The sequence below is a fragment of the Neopsephotus bourkii genome, unplaced genomic scaffold, assembly GCF_033783945.1.
Source record: "Neopsephotus bourkii isolate Nb327-2 ecotype Australia unplaced genomic scaffold, CSIRO-AGI_Nbou_v1 NB_481, whole genome shotgun sequence".
In the NCBI taxonomy this organism is placed as follows: domain Eukaryota; kingdom Metazoa; phylum Chordata; class Aves; order Psittaciformes; family Psittacidae; genus Neopsephotus; species Neopsephotus bourkii.
Window position 1 is genome coordinate 2,369,667 of NW_026900982.1, and position 23,912 is coordinate 2,393,578.

General features: G+C 42.8%; 1 protein-coding gene and 1 long non-coding RNA gene across 2 annotated transcripts in view; both read left to right on the top strand.

Annotated features, from left to right (window-relative positions):
• Nucleotides 1-23,912, top strand: part of MRPS5 (mitochondrial ribosomal protein S5) — a 288,002-nt gene that overhangs the window by 121,808 nt on the left and 142,282 nt on the right. The window lies entirely within an intron of this gene.
• LOC133210604 (uncharacterized) lies at nucleotides 2,126-3,298 on the top strand. Its single transcript, XR_009724971.1, has 3 exons — nucleotides 2,126-2,310; nucleotides 2,993-3,063; nucleotides 3,161-3,298. It is a non-coding gene; the product is annotated as an uncharacterized LOC133210604 (long non-coding RNA).

The following is a 23,912-nucleotide window of genomic DNA, read 5'->3' on the forward strand; positions in this document are numbered from 1 at the left end:
GGACAGGCCAGCCAGTTTTCTACCCATTTTGTGCTCCAAAATGGTATCTTGGTTGGATGGATGCATTTACTTAGGGGGTGGGAGGTGTACAACTTTGTGTATGGAAACAAGGAGAAGCAGCATCATCATACTGCAGCTGCTGAGCTACATTTCAGGTACCAGGAGCACCACTGCATCTCACTGCATGTTGCTTCTCTAAATTTAGCCCTGTCAGTACCTCCTGGGTTAGCTCTGGTCTGTGTCTGTAGACTTGGGAGTGAGCCAAGGACTGAGAGAAAGAATGGGATGCCATGGTTCATAGCTCACACTTCTGTTTGGTGCCTAGCTGTCAGAGCCAAGGACCACTTCTCTCCTTACGTGGAAGAAAGAGAAAACTATGCCCACAATTAGAAAGATGTGTATCTTGTTGGCTGTGGCAGGGTGAATGAACTCTCCCATTCCTGACACAAAGAGATGCCACAAAATTAGTGTTTCAGTAGAGGGAATTAAGTATTTCACTTTGGGGTTAAACCACGAAACATTTTTACTGCCTTTCAGCACATTGCAAATAACAAAATGGTTATAAATAAAGCTACCCTGCTAAGTAACTTAGGCTGGTGCTAGGAAGAAGAGATCGATTAATTTCCATTCACAGCAGAAAACTCCCTTAGAGTTTCAGCTCCCTTAGATCATGAGCTTATTTGAGGACACCATCACCATATAAATATACATTTATCTGACTAGTAATCAGGATGCAGGTTTGGACGTGAGTTTGGGAAATCCAGTGTTCTGTGGTGAAAGGACAAGAGTATTGCGATAAGAAATAGAGGGAGCTTACTTTTTTATCTTTCAATGTATTTTCTAGGCAGGTGAAATAGACCAACACCTATCCAAAATGTCCCTAATTTCTCATCATAGTGAAAAATGCTATTTATCATCATGGCTGAGTGTTAGGAAAGCCTAATAACGGAAACAGTATGCAACTGTAAGGAAGTGATATTTAGTAACATGCACATGAAGCTTTTCTTCCATTAAAATGCTGCTTCAGGCATGAATGTATTACTTGATTAGTTTTTTGGAAGAGCAGATTTTCATTCATAATGAGAACACACGATTCAGCCACTGTTATTAATGTGAACATGCTCTAAAATGAAAATAGAAAGAAGTCAAAGCCAGGAAGCTGTCAGGACAGTGTAAAATAGCATCAGATCTTGACAAGGTGGGCTGTGCAGTCTTATAATAGTGTTTAGGTACCAGGAGAGGCATGTGCTGTGCAAGAGCCACTGATACAAGCAGAGTAGTTATTCACATAGCAGTCAAGATGGATCATCCAAAGGTCTTGGTACTCTTCTTCAGTGTTTCTCTACTGTCCTTAGCTTTTAGGATGTTGTAGACAGAATTGCACACTTTCTGGGATGGAATGCCTGCTTCTTGACTGTTGGCTGAAAGGTAAGTGCTTTTTCCAGAGCTTACTTAAAAAGGGGGCTCCTTGCTGCAATACCTTGCAAAGGATTTGCTTTTGTTACACAGGTTGGAAGTATCTCTCTTTGTCAAGTAAAAAATGAAATACAAAAGTATTAAAACAGAGCATTCATTCAAACAGTTACGTCAATGGAAAAGACCAACTTCAATTTATTTTCCCTTCTTATGATCATCTGTGTTGCAATGTGTAAGGCAGAACCAGTGAGTCCTGCTGTTCAGCACTGTCACTCCCCTGCTCATTGCACAGCATGGTGATTTGCACATTGGCACATGCACCATGCCGAGAGGAGAGTGGGATAATGCTGCTCTGTTTGCATGTTGCCTTGGCTGGATGAATGCGTCAGTGATGAAAGATGAGTAACACAACAGAAACTGGAACGAAGTGAAATTGTGGTGTCTTCTAGAGAGAGCATTACATGAAGGACTTGCTCTTCCCTTGTGGGTATGAGGTTGATAAGAGAGTTAGAGATGAGAAAGGTTAAGCACAGATGGTAAGGGGTAGTTTCCAGTAATGAGGATGAAAACCCTGTGCCTCATGAGCACTACAGAGGCTGAAAGGGCACCTTTTGCAGCTGATGGGTGAGCTTGAGTCCTTCCCAGTTTTCACTTTGGTTCCTCTTCCCCCTCCTCAGTGAATTCAGCCCTGAACAGCCAAGCAAGTCCTTCCCAACCCCACACTGAAACTAAATTGAGTGCAGGATTAAAGGCACAGGGTTAAAGCTAAGATCATCAGGCTGGAGCTTACATGAGAAGTAGATAACTAAATAAGAACAGCCAGTATGTCTGCTCGAACTAGCAGAGCCTCCAGTCCCTCTCCCCTGTGGGGAAATACATGCTTGCTAATTAGAGGTACAGACTTTCAAATTGCTTTGCTGTCTTCCTGGAATCTGCTACTGGGGATGTTCCCTGGACATCGGAGCTCAGAGCTCGGAGTGTTTGCATGGGGGATCCTAATTGCTCCCTAAGGTTCCCCTCTGATCACCTCCTGGCCTGGCTGAGAAAGACGAAAGACGTACACCCCCTTCCTTGCTGTCCAGCTAACAATGTGACTGTGCCCAGGTTGACAAAACATAGTAGTTGAATAGTTTTTCCTGTAAAACTATCCAGATTCTTTTTCCTTTTGAGTATAGTATTTCTGCAAACATATGAGTTTTGGGATCAGATAGAATCATAGAATAGTTAGGGTTGGAAAGGACCTTAAGATCATCAAGTTCCAACCCCCCTGCCATGTGCAGGGGCACCTCACACTAAACCATGTCACCCAAGGCTCTGTCCAACCTGGCCTTGAACACTGCCAGGGATGGAGCATTCACAACTTCGCTGGGCAACCCATTCCAGTGCCTCACCACCCTAACAATGGTATAACTTGGATAACTTGTAAGTAAGATAACTTGGAGATAGTTCAGTTTGTTACTAAAAAAAGTCAAAATGGACTCTTAAACATAAATCTGTGAATTGCTTTTTTACCCTGTTTGCATACTTCACTACTTGTGGGTATCCTCCTGACATGGAAGTTCTATTCTGATTGCAGCCTTGCCAGGAAAGCTAACAGCAGGAAATGCTGCTGGATAACTCATTCACAGGAGTTCTGTAGGCAAAGTGGTAAACTTACATATTTTAAGACTCAGACTGATCTTGAATTAAGCTGCAATCCCTCTGCCCAACTTTGCTCATTCACTCCTTTCCTGTGTTTTTCCAGCGTGGCTGACAAATTCCCAGAGATTTCATGCAAGCTGCAGGGTAACTGAAGTTTTTACTGTTCATGTTTTCCTTTCCTCCCTAAGTACTGGAGGTCCTAGCTCCTGAGCTTCATGCTTTCTCCCTGCTGCAGCACGAGCTGCTTGACAGATTCATAGCCAGTATTTTTTATCTGTCAGTTTTTAGTGTGCCGTGAACGTTGGGAGTATTTTTATTGCCTATCATTTTCTACAGAAAACGAGTGATTACCTGGAGTTTGGTTTGTTTGGTTGTTTGGTTTTTCCTACCATGAGAGTTCAGGCTGGCATTGACACTTTCTGAGAAAATCTCTGTGTGTAAGTACCCCTCCCAGCAATACTGGCTTGCTCAACTATAATTCTGGGGCTTTTTCATGTACTGAATCCTTTGGTTCACAGGCAGAAATGTCACTTTACAAAGCTGAGGAGAGAAAAGCAGTGCAGTCCTTCATTCATTTTCCAGACTGGGATTTTCACCCAGGTCTGCAAGATCATCTTCAAGTTCGTCTTGCCCTTCAGTATACTGTGACATGCGTCTGTGCATCACAGGCATCGTGTCTGCATCAGAAGATGAACTATGTAGGAGGTGTGGAAGTGTTTAAACACACAGGGTTGTTATCTTGAAAGGCAGGAGTCACAGGGAGCTTCCTCTGAGCTTTTCCCCATGAACTACATCTCTCCAGTTTAAAGTCTTGTGGTATCTTATGATCTTCAGGGATTTGTGGCAGGGGCTATTGGACTTAATCTGAAGCTGAAAGCTCTTCAATATTCCATGGCTTTTGTGTTCGAGATCTGGCAATTGTTTCAAATCAAATTTGAAAAACTTTGTAGAAAAGAAAAGGTGAAAATAGACTGCATATACTAAGTGCTGCTCATGTGGCCATGCTCATCAGCTGGTATGTTTTGTGGGACTGAAAAGGCACCTGGAGTTTGAAGGAGAACAATTTCTTCTCAAAGGCCTGGGAAAGTGGGATGTATGAGAGTGGCCGTTGAACGTACTCTACTGAACCCAGATTGTTGCTTAAGACATTCTTTCCTCTTGATCAGGGACTGTAGTGATAGGACAAGGGGCAATGGGTTCAAGCTCAAACAGGGGAGATTTAGGTTAGAAGTTTAAGTAGGAAGAAATTCTTTACTGTGGGGGTGGTGAGGCACTAGCACAGGTTGCCCAGGGAAGCTGTGGCTGCCCCATCCCTGGCAGTGTTCAAGGCCAGGTTGGATGGGGCTTTGAGCAACCTGGCCTAGTGGAAGGTGTCCCTGCCCATGGCAGGGGGTTGGACAGGACACAGCAAGCTGAGTCAAGGAATTAGCACAGTAACAGCTTCAGGCATCTGAGGAACAATCATCCCATTTGTAAAAAAAACCCACAACAAAACAAAAACCAAAACCAAACATGAATGCGTGTTGGATAACAACACTGGGAAATAAATCACAGAGAAAAGAGAAGCCGATATAATTGTAAACAAAGCCAACTATACAATTATAGCTGCTCAAGGCTTTTATTATGAGAAATCCAGTTAATTCGGCAAAATCCTTCTTCAGCTCTTTTTAAAAACAAACCCAAAAAATTATGTGCCAGAGAAGCAAACTCCACAGAGAAGCTGTGTTTTATCTCCAATGAGATACAGTAAGGGAATAGAGAGCAAGATTGTACTTTTTTCTGGAGAGCTCTTGTCAGGAGAGATAACTGAACATCAAATATTAGCATCAAACCTAAGGATAAGGAATAGCAAAGATTAAATAGGCATTTCTTTTTTCAGGTTATCTGATCAGCTTTGCTCTTCCCCTGTGGCTGCACAGTTGTTCTTCAGTATTTTGTGCCCCAACAGCACTGAATAGATCAGTGTCTGAAAAGCACCTTTATAATTTTATAGCTGGAGAAAAGAAATAGCTATGCGTCTGCCACAGAAACCCCCTGATGGGTCTCCATGCAGGTGATGCAAGAGCACCACAAGGTCCTGGGATAAAAGCAACAGACATCCTGGGATTGTGGTATTAATGATTTATAAGTAGGTGATGCTACCTGGGGGCTTTTGCAGAGAAAAACAATGCAGTGAGACCCAGTGGCACATGTAATCTGGAATGTAGGGAAATGGGAATACATGCTGTTTGGAGTGCTTGAGTCTGCTATTTGCCATGCTTGACTCCCATCAAGACAGATACACTTCTCTCCTATTGGGAAGCATTATCCTAAATAGGGACAGGTGCATTAAGTTCATAGGTCAGGAGACATGCACGGTTTGCATTGATGTAAATGTTTATCTGTGACCTGTGTGTCCAGCCACATACACATACACATATATATGTGGTATATAAACACCCTCTGTGTGCATGTGCCTACTAGGAAAACATCTTTAGGCTCACTACAGTTTGGACTTGGGCGTGGAGCTGCAGCAGCCTCACATCTCCTGGTCTGTTGAATTCAGAGTGCTACATTTTCCTGGAATAGTACCAAGATTTTACCTTTGCTGGGGAATCTATAAACATTATGTAGTCCTTGCTGAACTTGCTTGAGCTGTTCCTTGAAGTCAGCCCTATATCTTGAGCTGACATGGGGGCAGGTTAACAAAGTAGAGCTGGTTGACGTGCTTCAGAGGGGATCACAAGTTTGCTCCCTCTTCTCAGTCTGTAGATCCATCTTCCTTTAATGAAAGATATTGCAGGAAGCCATTGGATTGCTCATGATTCGCATTTTATAGAAAGCTGAGCAAAGTGTGCTTTGGCTCACAGCCAGTGATAATCAAGATAAGAGTTTGTAGGGACTCTGAACTTCAATTTGAGAGGTGAAAAACCAAGTGTAAATGCAGTTCAATGGCATACTGAGCAGCAGCACAATTTCTGCCACTTCCTGTCATTTGGATAATGAGAAGGTCATTTAACCTCATAGCAGGAACACTGTCATAGGGTGACTTTTCCTGATGCTCTGTCTAAAAAGACCCAGGTATTTAAGGAAAAGAAAACTTATTACAATTAGTGCTGGTTGAGATCTTTTGGATGGTGTGTTCATTGCCTGAAAATCTGTGGTTCATCAAAACTGAAACTGGTGTGAACATGTTTTAGTGGTTCTTTCTCAAGGATGAGTATGCCTTTCACATCACGGACCAGCTGAGACCTTGAAGGTTTCAGCTCCATGTCAGGGTTACAATTCTGCCACTGGTGACACAGAGCTGCTGCTCTCCTGAAGGTCTCAGAGAAAATATAACAAATATATTATAAGCAATATATCTATATTAGAACAAAATCCATTGCCTAGTCACTGTCCTGATGACCAGAAATGTCCCTAAAACCAGCTTTTCTTAAGCCTTGCCACTCCTGAGAGCAGTAAAGCTGAAAAAAACAGAAGCAAAAAACCCAGGCAGGATAGCTGAGAAAAGAAAGAGTGAAAAAACCCCACACAGATTTCCTGGTGTCCTCTGGCAGAAAGCAGGCACTCTGACAAATGGACAGGGTCATACTTTAGCTATTGTGTTCTTTGCTTGTAGGCTGTCTCTGACATAAGGTTTACCATTAAATATCTGTCACCAGTTCTTGAAGGGAACTATCTATTTCTAAAGGTACAAAAGCATCCTACTGAGGTAATCTTCTAGGCTATTCAGTGCATCCAGCTGTCTGACTGAACTGTATCTCTTAGGACCTTTTGATGCAGGGTTGTTTTAATTGTGAGCCACTGTGTGGTGTATGCAGTGGCCTGAACTGGGTACCTCTCAAGGAGGAAGGTGATGAAATGCTGCTGGGAAAGATGTTCTTTTTGGAGGCCACAGCACTGTGCTCACTGTCCCTGCATGAATACTCTCCCAGCTGCTCTGGGGGCTGTTGGGCATTAAAACATTGTGAGCTTTTGGCAAACTGACCAAGAAAATGACTCTGAAAAGCTCCTGGGGACAACAATTCTAAGCCTTTGTCTGGGCAGCAGGTCAAATGTCACTTTGGTACATTACTATTACGTCTTTCACACATCTAGAAGAAAAGAACCTTGCAATTTAACCTTGTTTTTAACGTGTCCCATGGCTGAAGAGACACAACTAATCTTCAACCTGTGTAGAGGATGCTCTGCTATACTGATAAATAGAAGAAATGTCATTTCTTCAGATGTAGCTGGACAGTCCCATAACACTATCACTCACATGTGCCATATAAATGCTACAATACAACATATGGCTTTCAGTTGATCTTAACAGTGTTTAACTTGGTCTCTTCTACCTTTTTACTTTGGTTTGACTAATTTATGGGTAACTTCTTCATTTTCAGAAAATTTCACTTGCAAAGATTTTCAGTGACAGGGTGAAAATGCTTTCTCTGTGTAACCTGTGTCTGTTCAGAGAGCCTGCCACCCTTTACTGGGCTGAAGTTCTGTGAAGATCTGGCTTATGCCTAACTTTCTCATTGAGCACTAAATATTTCCTCCTAAACGTCCTCCTGGACCTCTTACTCTCCCTTGCTTGCAGTCATCTGTGAAGGACTCCTGAATAATTCAACAGTACAAAGTGACTGTCAGTACCCTTGGATCAGCGCTGTCCAAAGAAGTGCCTCGCAGTGCCAGAGGCTGTCTCTTCTCACCTGTCCCTTCAGGGATACATAAAGCTCCTGGACCATTTCTTTCTCCATAAAAAGATCTCCAACTTTTATTAATTGTAAATGTGTTCTGTATCAAGCAAGTAATTAACTCCCAATAATCTCAGTCAGCAGCCACTTTCCCACACTTGCCAAGCTGATGCCAGAGCTTGCAGTCAGCAGAGGCAGCCCTGTATGTTGACATTAATTATACATCCCTGCCCATCTTAGAGATAGATATATATATATATGTGCGTGTGCATGCCCTGTTGATGAGCATATTTCCCTCTAAAACTCACTTGCCTCATTAAAAAATGGTCAGAGGACACCTCCTTTTAACAGAGCATTGCAAATTATGTGGGGGTATTATCAACTTACTGATGGAAATTGCATGTTACAGTTCTGGGTTTTAATGCCAGCCTCACACAGGTTAAGGTTGAACAGAGAAGCACAACTACTCTGCCATCTGGGGCTCTGCACACATCTTATTTCCAAAACACTTGCAGAAAAATACCCTTTGCTAACAACCGAAGAGGCTGACTCCAGCTTCTCAGTGAATGTCTGCCTTTGAGCATGGGCAGATTTTAAGACAATGGTGCTAGAAGCTAAGCTTCTCATAACATTTTTATGTACGTGTCCTGTGCTGCAGAGCTGTGGATGGCTGCAGGAGTCTCCTGGGAAATATGCCTTTGCTGTGAAACAACCCATGGGGAAACAAAAAATCCTAACCTGCTGCATTGAGCACAAAGGGCTTCTTCCAGTATAGCCCTTCGTGGAGTCTTATTTTGCTACTGGCCCTTGCTCACTTATCTTGGAGGACAGCAGTTGGTAGCAGCTTGCACACATAGACATACAGGTATATATTCACATATACGCACATTCATGTATAGAGCACAAACCAGGGAACACAGTAATGATTCTGCTCTATGTGTCTCCCTAAAACATTACCAAGTTCTTCAAAATGGAGGGATTCTTGTTCCACAGTATATAGCATCACCTTCAGCAGGTTTTCCTGGCATTACTACAGAAATAACATAGCAGTTGTTGATCATCAACAAAGAGAGAGGTTTATACATTTAAAACAATTCTTTAAGAGAGTTCTGTACCAAACCTTATTCTTCCTGTAAGAATGACAAAATGCTTTGCAGGATAGGAAGGCAAATTCCCACATACACCTTTCATGAATCCACAAGCTGAATTTCAATCTTTGATTTGTTGGTGATCCCTAAAAGTATTGATTTTCCTGTGCTGAAAGCCAGACTTCTGCTGGCTTCTCTTCTGGCTTTTCTTTCTGCACTGAAATTCAGTATCTGGCTAATGAGCTTAAGCATGCCTGTCAGCACAGTAACTGTAGTGCAAAAGAGAAAAAAAGCTCCAGTTTGCTTCTGGAACAGACTTTTCCGCCTATAGGAAGAGAAAAAGATGCTTTGGTTTATAGCAGATGAGCCTTTCCAAATGAATTTGGCTGGGCATGCAACGGCATCTTCCTGTCACTGCAAAATTGATTCCCCCCTGAAAAAACATCCCTTTTGACAAACAACTCTCAAAGTGACTTTGTCAGGTCAGAATTTAAACGAGAACTCTCCTGTCTGCAGCAGGCCAAAGTCAGGGAAAAACAGTGATGGATTTCCTCAGCTATATGCAGCTGTTTTTTTTTTCATCCTGGATCCCCTTTCTTCACAGGGTGGTATGCTCCCAAAGCCAGATGCTCTGAGCATGCTTCATGGGCAGCTGCTGCTCTGGTTAACTAAGCAGGAGGCAAAGAAAAGCTGTGTTGTGAGTGAATCAAGAGAGCTGGGTCTCTGCGCTAGCTAAACAGAGCCCTTAGAAGAGACAGATCTCCTTCTCAAAGAGAAGCTCCAGCTTCACTAGGCTGGGCCACAGCTTGTCAGTTCCATGGGGAGGGGATGCTCCCTCTGCATTAAGCAGGCTGGGTGAAATGCCATTCTCTTTGATACAGGATGACAGGGCTTTGCAAGCTGTGGCAGGACATTTGAACCACTAGTTGAGGAGTCATAGGTCTGGAACTAGGGCAGGCACCTCCCTGAGCACCAGGAACTGCTCAGGCTAGTGCAGAGAAACATGGGTTTCCCCCCATGTCCCTGGGAGACTCAGCCTGGCCAAGCAGGGGTAACGTTTTCCTACCTCTAGTGCAGAATGCCTCACAGACATGGCCAGCATCTATGACGGCTAAGTGGGCAAGCAAGCTTAAACCTACCAGCACCCCATGCTGGGATTATGCTTCAGAAGGGCATCTGGGATTTACATTTTATTCTTCCAAAATGAAATTATTTTGCTTTCTGACATTCTTGGTCAAGCAACTGATTAATGCTGGTGAGCATCATGATCTCAAAAGATCCTGAAATGAGGGCACCATTTTTTCTGAAGGGGTGAATCTGCCATACCTCTGTTTTCTTTTTATCCACTGTAGAATAGCTACAAGTCAGCAGCAGTAGACAGAGCTGTTTGCCTGCATCTTCCCCCCAAGTGTTTTTCAATGGATAACCTCTGCTATTCAGTTTTGAGTTTATTTTAAGTTACTGTTGAAGCTTTTGCTTCCTGGAACAAAAATGTGTAGAAAAGATCAACTGCTTTTGAAATCTATGGGCTCCTAATCCTTTTAACACCTCATAACCAGAGTGCACAGGAGATAGCAGGAGAATCTGGTAAAAACAAATTAGCAAGAAACAATAATGAAGATTTAAAACATGGAGCTCTGGTAAGCTGCTTAGAGCAGGACATTTAAATCTTCTTTTTGAAGTCATACATTCACCGATTTGTACACTATTACAAAACTAATCAGGGTTCTGCAATGTTTAATATCACCTTTTGTCATTACTGATGGCTGCAAAGCCTTTGAGTAGGCTGTGCATTCCGTTGCTGCTCTTTATCAAGAGCTTCACCTCTTTTGGGGGTTTTGGAGTTTTTTTTGTAGGTTTTCTTGTTGATGTTAGGGTTTGGTTTTTTTTTTTTTAATTTTATGCAGTTTTTTTCTTTCCCTCTTGAGTATTTTGAATTTATTCCATGTTTTATTCACCAACCAGTGAACTTCTTATTTCCTTTGAGAATCATCTGCATAAAAAAAAAGCCTTTATTCATTTAAAAGGGAGAGTCCAGATGTCTTCAGCTAAATTGATGCTGTATTTTGCACAAACCTATAAAATCAGGGCATTCAAAGACTTTAATCCCGCCTGCACCAGCTACTATAAAAGAGAAAAATAACCATTACAGCTGAAACCAGGACACACTCTTATTCTGTAAGGCCAGGAAGGAGCTGTAGGATAGTATTTGTCTGGAAATGAGAAATATTTGAAATATTCTCACTATCCCCACAAATTTCCCATTTCTCCTTCGTGTTTTGGGTTCAAATACTTTGTTTGTGTTCTTTAAGTGGATGCTGATCTCCATGTTAAAGTTTTTATATTTTAAAACAAGCAACTTGTCTCTTTCTACTTTAAAACTTCTTAGACTGTAATACATTTGGAAGTTGGAAGTTGGAATTAGCTGTATCACTGTGACACGAAGCCTAGCATGTACATTAAAATACATTTATACATCAGATGTTCTATCTGCAGCACTAAAATTATCTTCATGTGGTTTCCCTACTTATTTTCTGTCTTATACAAACCTTTGCCTCCATAAAGATGCCAATGAGCAAGATACATACGGAGCTATGAATCTTACTTCTGATCAGTGACTCAGTTTATATGTGTAGCTGCAGAATTGGTGTTTGCGTGACTATATAATTAGTAAGCTTGTGTGCATACCTGCCCCTCAGCCTCAACAGTTCATAAAACCAGAAGCCTCACAGAAGGCTCCTACGTCAGTATCTGCCCACTTATTTTTCAAGTGCCCGCAGCCACAAGCACATCCCTGACACATAGTTAATTGCTCAGAGTAAATTCTGTTTGCAGCATCAGTCTAGATAATCTTCGCTTTCTCCTTTGCACATTCTAGAGATGGTGAGTAAGAGCAGATGTGTTGCTCCATAAGGGATGATTCAGCCTTCAGCTACAATTCAGCACGTCCCTTGCATTCAGGACCATGGCCTTCCACAAAACCAGCCATGCTCCATCTACATGGAGTACAACTGCTTTGCCTTTCTCTTCTTGCAGGGCCCTGCAAACAGCAGTGCTGTGGTCCCTCCTTCATGGGGTTGTGGCATGGGGAGAGCTGTTAGGGCCCTGGTTTGCAGTGAAGAACCATTTATTGGGGCTTTGGACTCAAATGGCCCCAGAAGTCATTTCTGTCAGATACTCTCTGTCTTTGTGACTCCATTTAACCCTTTAACACAGGGCTTGGGACATGTTTCCTGCCACATTGCTCAGTGCTTGTAACTCAGATAAATGAGAGCTCTGGGTTCAGTGCATGGAAACAGCAGGCTTACTAACACTAACAACTGCAAACCGCTTTCTGTGGCCATGAAGACCCTCAGCTCAGCCAAGTTGCTTCTTTTATACAATATATATATCTACAATACAACGGATTTTAAGAACATGCCTTTGGCATTACTTTATTTGGGGCAGCGCTGTTATCCTGAACAGCCACTCAGCTGACTCGGAACCTGAAGCTGCCTGATTTTGAGTTGTTGAAAATTTGCAGGCTTGGTTGCTTTAACTGAATTTCTTCAGCATCAGGGGCTACTGATGAGATGCACGGGCAAAGGAACCTCTGGACTGCTCCTGATGCAGCCTATGCATTTTGAAGGTAGTGCCTTAACATGCTGAGGTTTAGCATGGTTTCCTAGAACACAGGCACATGTCATTGTGCTGCCTGTCAGTCAGTGGCACCTCAGAGCACTTGAGTCTCTTGACCAGTCTTACTCTGATTTGACAGTAGTCTCACAAATACTGTCCCTTGAAATGCTGTGAAATGAGATAGGCAGGGATAAACTAGTTTTTACCATGTGACCAGTGAGGAAGACTGCGTGTAAGATCAGCCCCTGTGAGATGTCAGGGGGCACACGCTTGGTCACTCAGGCACACTGCTAGGACAAGTGCTGTCAGAAGAGAAAAGCCTTTGGGGAACCAAGCCATTTATGACACAAAACCAGGCCCTATCTTCACCAGATCAGCTGGTAGTGAGGTAATTCAGACCTAAAGAGGCTGCACCTTACCAGGCCTTGCGGCATCTTCAATAGCAAACAGCAGTGGTGATTCCCTGGGAGATGTCTGCAACTCTCAGGTGTGCGATACAAGTGATAGCAGACAATTGGTCTCAGCTGTCCATATGGGAATTGGTCACTTCAGGATATGCCATGATTTCTGCTTAATACAGTCACAGGAAACTCTTCTTACATATCTCATGTGCACAGAGAATACCATCTATGCAGCCTCAGAAAGTTTTTGGAAAAGCCCCCCACACTGTTCCATCTCCGTTGCCTTCTCCTTTCAGATTCTCACTCTCCAGGCACCCTCCCTGTGCTTTGTTAGGAAAGTGGCTTTGTTTCTTTTGGCAGGGAGAGCTCATGTTAATGACACATTATGAATTTTTCTTTGATACAGCCAGTGGTCAGCAGCATATGCCATCTCTGTACCCACTGACAGTGTAATTAGGCACCTTTTTCCTCCCACAATGTCCTCTCCTCCTCCCTGAGGTCTGACCTGATAAATGAAACAAGGCAGGATTGAAATAACAAGGCTTTCCCTGGCTTCCCTGGTGCTGGATTTTGGTCTGGAGGGAGACACAGTGCAAAGACTCCACAGAGAAACAGTGGGACATGATGTGGATGCAGAGCAAAGACAAAGACAATGCTGCCTTGTCTTCAGGGCACAGCATTCTGGAAATGCTCAGCTCCCTCCACCAGTGTGGCTGTGTGTTACCCATGACAGGGATGTCATGTTTGCTTAAGCAAACAACACTGATGCACCCACACACCCCTTTCTGTGCAGATATAGCTACCAGTCCTACAACTGCAAAAGCAAAATGTCTGATCTATGCAGGTGTGTACAGATCAACCACACGAGCAGTGCTCTTCATTGCATGTGCACTGCCCCAGGCACATTGATAAACAGCCAAAACATAGATATGGAGTTCCTCTGGAATTCCCATCAGGTTTGGACAAAACCAAGGGCCTCCCTGTGAAAATGCTTCAAGCCTTGCTAATTGGTTACCGGTTGTCTCCTTCACACTGCCCCTTACTCAGTTAGTGACTCTATCATAGGGATCCTGGTGTTCTCCATCAGACAGCATTGTGCCAGGCCTGCAGATGCTGAGAAGGTTTTCTGTACGGCCACTTCCAAGTGAATTATGGACAACCAGCCCCAACTGTTCATTCTAATGCAGATTAGATGGAAAAAAGCAGAGATCATTTCTCTTTTGTCTCCTAGAGGCTAAGCCATAAACACACGTTAAGCTTATACCTATAATTTATCTCTCTTTATAAGATAAATGTTCCTTGTAGAAACTAATTAAAAAAAAAAAAATCCAAAGAAACCACACCAAACCATAAAACAACTCTAATTCTCAGGTTGGTTTTTTTTTCCTAGATTCTTTTTTATTATTTCTCATTAAAGGATAGATGGACTAACTGCTGTTCTCACTGTTCCAGTTAATTATGTGGCCAACTTTACAACCTGGTAATTCTCATCTGCTATTGCTTTGTCTGGTGCCAGTTTACTGCTAAAATAATGATTTGTGATGTGTTTATACTTCTTACAGTTTACAATCTTCTGTAAAACATTCTCTCTAGAGTTGAGTCCTCTCCCAGCTTTGCCTTCTGCTTGTGACTGGGGGCAATGCAGCAAAGCCACGTGTCTCACATGGGTTTGGAGGGCATCTGCATAAACGCACATGATTCATGTAGAGTGAAACACATCATCAGATGGACTCTGCAGAACGCATCAGGAAGGAATATGTTTTTAAAAGGTATCTTCTGGGATGATTTTTGCAAACCCTAGCTGCTTTGGAAATTGAAAGGTGTGGGATCACTACCTCTGTGACTCATGGGTCTGCAAGTCTGGCTAAATGCATTATTTCACTCTTCTCTGCAGACAAGATTCCAGGATGAAGTGATGTGTCCTTCTGCCTGATGTGTACCTGAAAGAGTTTGCCCCAAGAGAGGAGAATGGTGACATGACAAACCTGTGCTGAAGTTGCCACAGAAGTTCCTGTGAGCTGTTCCACACTGATAGGTTTAGGTTAGGGGTGTTTTAGTAAAAAGTTAAATTCTATATAAAGTGTTAGAGAGAAGTGACTGAACCCGAAATGTCAAAGGAAATGCAGGAACTAGGAGGAAAGGAAGTAGACCAGACCCAAACCTGCCATCTCCTCCAGCTTACCACACCAAAAATGACACAGGTTTGACTGACAGGTAAAACAACTGACCTGCTGTATTTTAGCCATTTTCAACCACTGTTACAAGCACAATGCAAAAACTGCTGACAAACAGCCTGGGGGAATAATAAGACAGAAGCTGGAAGAAGCCTTGACACATCAAAGTTTCCCTGCAATATAGGGAAAAGAGCCCATATGGTCATGTGAAACTGCCTAAGGCCATGTCTATGGAATTTGTTAAGGGTCTCGCTCTTTGTAGCACTTAAATGCATACTTAGCTTGAATTCACATAGTGCTGAGTGTTTGCTTCATTTCTATGCTGACTTGGAGTCAAAGATATAAAGGTCATAGAGGAAGTCTTGGTGTCCCAGTGAATTCTGTGAACTGCTCCCTGAGCCTTTGAAAAGTGATGGAAGCATGTTATGCTATGGTCAGTTTGGACAGATCATCAAAATCTGTATCAAGAGACAGCTGGTAAAAGAGAGTCTCTATTTAGCCAGCTACGTAATATATCATACACAAGGTCATAGAGAAAATTTGAATTGTTTCTATATTACAAACACACAATATATCTTCTTCTCTTTCAAGTCTAATATAAAGGAGATGCAAAAGGATATTTATGTAAGGAAGGTCTGAAAACATTTAATAAAGGTTAAAAAAAAGATGTATGGCAAGAACTATGTGAACAAATGTGTGTCTATATGAGTATTTCTGTCTGTGTGTGCAAATATTGAAACAAACATTTTTAATTGAATTTCTGAAGAGGATGAAAAAGTCTCTTGATGCCTACATATTTTTACCTGTCTGCTGCTAGTACGTGTCAAACCCTGCAATATGGTAGCTGTTCTGGTAATTACCACTATGATAACTTACCATATAGCCTCTATTTTTAATTTGTGAAGAACCAGGCATGGAAATGGACTTGCTGCAAGATCTCTAAGAGGTATGTTATGATGCATGGTTTTTTTTTCCCTGTAAGTTAGATGATGAAATTACTGAATCAGCTGGAAACAAATCAGGAGAGCCCATTATTGACACTGGTTTTGTTCATGAAGGCAAATAGGAGTGCAGGTCCGGTCCCTCCGCATTTGTTTTTAATTCCAGAAGTATTTATTTTTTTGTGAGGGAAAGATTTTTTCCTGTGTCTAGGCACACAAAGCCATTGACTCCTTCCTGCTCACAAGGTACACAGCAAAGATCCTGAAAGTAGTCTAATAGAAAAAGATGCTGATCTCTTACTGGTGCAGCAGTTGGGATGAGGAAAGACAGAAGAGGTAATTGGGAAACTGGATCTTCATTTGCAGGCTAGGGATATGGAAAAATGTGCTCCATTTGCAGTCATTCTCATTAGAGGCCCTTTTTGCCTTGTCTGTGTGACAGCTTTCAAGCTGACATTTTTATGCAGAAGATGATCATTGGGAAAATGTGTTCAACAGAGCTAACAAGAACTGAAACTGCCTATCATCTCAAACACTTCATGTTCCAGTATTGCATTTCCCTGGTATATGTGTCCAACTGACACATATGTCCTGTCTTGCCAGATGCACACCCAGTGCATGTGTTCTTCTGAAACACATCAAACAAATGAAGTTACTTTAGAAAAAGACCTGTGCTGTGCCTGAATTAAAATACTGCTGAAGTACAGTATGCACAGGCAGCACAGACTAATGGGCTGGGCTGGGTTTATGTGATTTCACTTGTAGTTACTGATTGAATAAAAGGTTGGGTAGTTCTTTTTAGCAGATTTTTTTGTCCTCTTTCTATCTGTTTGTTTTATTTAGGTCACACCATTTTCAGAACCACAGATGCCTGTTACCAAACCTGTACTGCAGTGGGGTCCTGGGGCAATCAGATGATTGCTATAAGGGAATAAATCATTAGAAGTATGATGTCTTTGGAAAGTCTACATTAGCTTAAACATTTTACACTTGGATCTGCAGGTAACCTGCTCCCTTCATTAGCTGTGTAGAGTCTGGATTGATTGGCAGGTGACCTACATCCATTGCTGCAGGTATTTGGCAAGCCATGAGAATGCAGGTCTGCAAGGCTGGCAATGCAACTGAGTGTGTGCTGATATTTGCCAGATTGTTCCTCAGAAACATGGGGGCTGTGGCTGTGATTCTTGGTGGATGGTCCTGTGCCAGTACTGAGGCACCTGGGGGCTTCAGGGTTTGGTCCAGGTAAGCAGAACAGAGCCAGAGCACAGGCTTCAGAAGCAGAGGCATCCAGGGAGGAAAATGATGTCAGCAGGAGGATCTCTGCCTGGGGTTTTGCAGGCTTTGAACTGATCAACTCTCCAAGGGGAATGTCAGTGCTTCACTTACCTCATATCCCAAGAAACCTCTAAAAACAGGGAAAATGAGAGAGAAAGGGAAGAAACTAAAGTTTTTGACTGGCACCTATTCCCTCGGCTTTGGACCTTGTAAAATGACTGAAAGTCCTGGCACATCTGGGCACTTATTTATCCCATAAAGCTGAGTGCATTTCATTTATGTCACACTTTTGAATACACTTGCAAGCACAATGAGCTGTGCTGTCTGCCAGGGGAGGAAATGGAATAAAAGTAGAGCTGGCCAGAATGCCATAAGATTTGTTCCAAGACCTAGCAAAGTCTGGCTGTGTTTTCAGGTTATTTAATCTCCCCGCTGTTTTATACTAAAGGGATAATGGTCACAGACCAGAACTGCTGACACTTGTCAGGTAATGATCAACTGGAGTGTCTTGTCAGGTCTGGCTGTTAACCAAGATATAGCTTCTAGGAGTAGAGGCTCCCAAATGTCACACCTGCTTCTTCTGCAGGGCTCCAGTATGCTCCAGCCATGCCTTTGATAGAGCTACTGCTAACTGTCAGTCAAAGGAGAGTTAAGACATTGCAGGCTGCTCTTGAAAAATGCCTATTACTGGTCCACAAACATGGGAAAATCTTTGTGTTCCTTTTGTGCTGATATGGAGAAGCCATGGCTCCTCTGAAGGGCTCGGGTGATGTGACAGATACACTTGACCCCTCGTGTCCTTTGGTTTAAGCTAACTAAGGAGCAACAGGACTCATACCCCATAGAACCTATGAGCTGGAAAGCTCCTGATCTACCTACAAGGGAATGAAGGTGTAAAATGAAGACGTGTCATGTCTATACTGTTGACTTGCAGCACTTGTTCTATAAATACTACCATTTGGATGGGCCCTGATCCTTCAGCTCTCAGTCAGCTGTTTATCCATCCCCAGTCAGAAGAGCTCTGCATGTCAGCTGGTCATTGATATAGAGGTGGCCCTCCATCCTTGTCTCCCCATCCTGTCTTTCCAACACTTCAGTCATAGGAGGCATACCACCACATCTCTGTAATGCCAATGAGGTCATAACCTTTCAGGCATGTACTGTCCTCTAACTCCTCTTATTCTCCATGCCACGTGCATGCGGCACAGAGGCGTTTCAGTTGGGCTCCTAAAGAGGCTGGCTCATTGGCTGGAAGTCCTTTGGGCATCTCTAGCTGGCAGTGATATCAGACTGCCAGGAATGGGATGGATTGAGGCTCCCTGCCTCCATCAACTTCAGTTTAAAGCCTTCACCAGTTTGGCAAGCCTGTGACTGAAGATGCTCTTCCCCTTCTCTGACATATGAACCCCACCAGCTCCCAGTAGATCAGGTTTCTCAGAGTCCCATGGTCTAAGTATCTGAATCCCTCGCTGTGACACCAGTCCCATAACCATTTGTTGATTCTACTGGCCTTTCAAATCCAATCTCTTCCCTTTGACTAGGAGGATTGATGAGTCCAGCATGATCTGGCCAGTGTGTCTTCTTTCCACCGTGCCACTGGACTAAAGCACGCTTCCTTTGTTGGACAAGCAGATTTATAGGTTTTCAAGGGCTTGAAGTCTCACAAGCCTTGTTCAGCATTTGTTTCAGACAATAAAGAGCTCTTCTTTGCCTAGCAAAGCCATGAATGCCTGTTTTCCCACTGATTTAGGGCTTCTTTGAGCTCTTCAGCTGATAGTCTGTTTGGTGTCTAATCAGCCCTGCATGTTGTCTTCTTGGTCATGAAAATTCTTCATAATGCTCCCCTGTAGGCAGTACAGTCACAGTCCAGTCACATTCTCAGTATCTCAGTACATCTCTGGGGAGGTTTCTGGAGCAAAGCCAGTTTCCACCAGCTAATTCAGGTGGTTAAGTAATCATCACTGTGTTTTGGATGTGCTTGAAAAAAAGAAGGTCTGAAGGGGTAAGATTCCACTGATCCTGCTGTCTTCAACTGTCCATCCCTATCTGACACAGTAAAAGACAAAATAGAATAATATAAAAAGCTTTTTTAGTTAATATCAAGTGAGCTGCCCACAACTGGCTAGGGAGATTTTCAAGTTATGATCAGAGGTGGCGTTCTGGAAATCTCTTTCTCCTCCCTGAGGTGGTTTCTTTAGGAATAAGCAGTCAGCACTGGTGGCATTAGAGAGATCAGCTTTAACCTCTGAGTTGAGATGAAAGGGGAGCATTTATTGTCTGTAAGACATTTTCTGCAATATCAGCCAAGTAGCTCTGCAGCAGTTCACTCACTTCAATGTCTGCAAGATTTTCTTTCTATGCAAAAGGGTTGCACGGTTCCTATTTTCAAAGAAGATATGAAAGTTCAGAAAAAGCAGCAGACAGCATTAAACACTTAGCACAGGATCTGATGTGGGTCTTATTTTCATGTTTTTCTTGTTTCAGAAGATAAAAGATAGATACTGCAAAATTGAAAAAATCCTAAGGATCAATCAACCCTTCCCCCCCCCCAAATATGCAGTATCTACTTCTGCTCAGATGAAACATCAGCTGTAAGATGAACAGGTTGTTCCTTTATGGAGCATCACTCCAGAATAAGGCACTGGGTGTTCTGGTGTAGAAAACACAGTGCAGGGAGATGGCTCAGTATCCTGCAGTATCTTGTCTGGAGACTCAAGGTGAACAAAAGCTTTAAGAACTCAAAGCTGCTGCTACAGGCAGTAATTGGGGGAAGCAGTTGGCAAGGCACAGAAAATTCTTCTAGCTCACACCTTTCAGCTGTCATCAGAACAAAATCCTAAATCAATGTTATTGGTCCCCAGAGAGGTTCAGTGGAGCTAAATTAACATAACCTCCTAAATGACAGGCTTTCCCATTCATCTCAGGCCCTAGCAAGAAACTATGCGTTGCTGCTTTACTGCAGCAGTCCCCAGGAGCAGCCGCAGTGTTTCAGGTACTCCCACATAACATGTCACACAAAATAGCACTTCCCAGCTAACTCCAAAACCTTTGTTCAAAGTCAAAACAATATTAATCTCTTTGTGTTTATAGAAAGGGGAAAATATGCATCAATATAACTCTCTGTTGGAGACCTATATATGACACCACCTTCAAGAGCTTTCTTCTTCATTAATGGAGATGCCCGTTTGCAGAGCTGAAGGTGACAATGGACAAGTGGTGACTGCCATTAAACAGTGCTTGCCAACAGTAATGCGAATATTTCTTTCCAGGCTTTTGTGCAATATGATATATGTCATGTCTGCCACTGCAGCAAAGTATGCTGTCTTTCTTGCTCTACCTTTTCCTACCTGGGGAAAGAAGTGAAGTACTATCCAACCAGAACCCCACTTCTTCAGGAGAAGATTCATTCCCTTCAAGCAGGTAATAATGGGAAGCAGGCAATAATTTACACATGGAAAGAGCAAACACTTTTTTTATCCTGGTATCCAGAGGAATGACTCTTTTTCTCTAGGTGCACAAAAGCAGGGCATCAGAAACATGAGCTGTTTGAAAAGCCACATGGGGAAACTGATACCATGGATGCTGTCAGCACCCATTCTGCAACATGGTGAGGTAAGCTGCTTCTCCTCAAGTGCAGGCTGAAGCAAAACCTGGCTGTGCTCTGGGGGTCACGCTAGGCTGTATGTCTCTCTGTAACCCTGCCTGGGTTACACAGAGCTGCTGTATAAGAGGCCCCCGGTTAATTGCATTAGCATCATGCAAGACAGAGAAAGGTCACAGAGAGTTTCTTCTTAAAGTCATGCAGTCTGTGGGATATTTTGAGTTGACATAAGCTGGCACTACCAGTTCTCTGAGCCTTTAGTTGGGGCTTTTTCTTGCTGTTGGTGGTGGAAGGAAAGGTTTTAGTGAGAATGTCAAACATACGACAATCATTGGAGAGCTCAAGCAAACTGCAGGGATGTAGAGCAGTCTGAGTAAGATGTTTTCTTCATTTGAGAAGAAAAATAGCTCTTTGTGTTCTCAAAGAGTTTATTTATGGAAAGATCTGGAGAAGAAAAGGAAAAGAACAGAAACATCTCAAGTTTGGGATGAAGATTACTCTAGATGTGACCTATTTTCTATGCTAGGAAATGCTGTTTAGGACTTATCTGTTGCTGTCACTTTTTAGTATGCATGATAGACACTTTGCTAATTTTGAACAAAGCCCTCTTTGAAAAATGAGCGGTTTGTATGTGCGCAGAGCTTTTCAGTCTTGAAGGTCTCAGGTGTTTTCATTGTATTTTAAATATCTCAAGGTCATAGGGATATGATGAATAAGCAGGACTGAACTGCATTTTATTGTTCATGGGAGTTCATAGGGCGCATAGCAATTTTCTCCATTGCAGTCAGACTATTGTGTCGTGTAACAGTGAATTACACAGAGTGACAGCAAGATGCATCTCACCTGTGTTGTCAGGATTTTATAATGATGATCATCCTGATGAAAATAGAATAATTGCTCTGACCTGGAGGCTCACTTTTCTGTGTTTCCATCTTTCTGACTGTTTCAGGGAGGCTTTGAATTGTTTTTCTTAGTTTGGTGAGTGTTTGGAGAGACAGAGAAACCCCCTGATTTATAACTTTACAACAAGAGTCAGTAACCTGCTTGGCTTGCACATGCAATGCAGGATGACTGCATGCTGCAAGTAGTCTCTCAAACATCTTTCCTGCATTGGTCACTGTGGTTTGTGCTACGAGGCTGGGTTCTGTGGTGCTAGGACTCTCCTGATACAGCTACACCCTCAGCCACATTGGTGTGCAGCGTTCACCCTGTGAAACCTTGGTTGTCTCTACACATTATTTCATTTGCACAGTCCAGCCTGTGAACCCTTAGACTGGATACAGAACAGAGGAGATTTATGGGGGGAAGAAAGGGATCCAGAGAAGGCACCTCTTCTGAGGCACAACATTGTCTTTCTTCACTTACAACCACCCCAGGAGAAAAGGGCAAAGAGCTGAGACTGGCAGTGTCTCCCTTGTCTGTCTTTTGTTACTGCCTTGCATCTTCCAGGAAGTCTTTCCAGTCAGTGCCAAGGTGACAACAAGGAAGAACTTGGACTATTTTGTGCTATATGTGTAAACAGAAAGACCTCCAGCACCCTCCTCCACACATCTCCTCCAGGTTTTGCAGTGTTGGTCTACCATCCTGAACTATTCTCTCAGCGGTCCTTCTGGGACATGATATCCAGGTAAGAATCTACTTCAGGCAGAGTTGCAAACTTTGACATGGAGTACTGGGATAAGCATTCTTCACCAAGCCCTTTGGGAGCAGATACCAGGAAAGCTAAAGCAGGAGGGATTGCTACGGAGAAGGGCATTGCAATACAGACCTACAGACAGGAGGAAAAATGAGCAGAGATTCTGCTACCACTAGTCTGGGGAGGACGTGGAGTGTGGTGAGGAAGTGGGATATGCCAGGAGGCAGATCAATACTCTGACCCTGCAGAGGTTGAGCCCCCAGCCAACAACAAAAAAAGCCACCCTACCCTGATCGCAAGAGTCTGAATGGTAGAAGCGAGCGATAGCTGGTGACTGTCATGAACCTCTGGGACAAAAACAGGCATGGTGCATTTTTCCATGTCTTTATTTTTAAAAATGATTTAAATTGTGCAATAAAAAGATACTTTAAAAGGATCCTAAAAGTGCCAAGGAACACAGAGCTCAGCTGGAATAAAAATGAAACACTGGTGCAAAACCATGAACCAGATAATAAATGGGTCTGAAGGAATCATCTGTGAATCATAGAATCATGGAATGCTTAGGGTTGGAAAGCACCTTCAGGTCATCTAGTTCCATACCCCCTGCATAGCAATTCTTGGGTGGAAAACTGGTGACTGGCTTATTGTTAAAACAGTCCATATTTCTCGTGGGAAGTAACTGTGCAGAGTAGTAACACTAATGTAAATAGAAATTCTCTCCAGAAATTATTTCTGAGAGTGCCAACAGTGTGAAAATAGTTGCTTGCTCTCTCCAAATAGACACCACTGAACTTGAAAATTCCAGCAATGAGCCAGTAACTTTTCCCTGCAGTCATGTTATTGATTTACTGGGTAAGAAACAGATACTCAGATCTATCACAGTAAGGCAAGTAAAACTGGATTTTGCTTTGCAAAAGAAGAGATGCTATGGCCAGGCATTCCTGCTACCTTGGAAAGTCTGGGAGGATGGAAGAAAGGAGCAGGAAAGACAGTGTTTGGACAGAGAATCCAACTCTGCTACTAGGAGGTATTCAAATTACCAGGAAGTCCACGTATGTTTTCAAAATTTGGTTTTTCTTTTTCTTCTTTTAATCTTTGAATAACCTTTACTTTTACTGTAAGTAAATGACATTTGAGCTTTCTGAGTGGAGTCCAATTCCCTCTTTACAGTAATGATTTTTGCTTCCCTTTTTGTTTATGTGCTTCCCCAGATTTGTATCTCTCTAACTCATAAGTCAAAACACCATTACACTGCAACCTGCAACTTAGTTCATAGCCTTAAGAATGAATTAATTTTGCAGGTCTTCCAGGTTCTGACTCCTCTTTGGGTACTTTCATTAAGGTACAGTTGTTTTAAAATGAGACACAGCTTTCAGTTATCAGCCTATCTCAAACATATAAAGAATTACATCATTGATCAGCAATGTTACTAATGACTGCTTTCCTCCTGTGTCCATGAA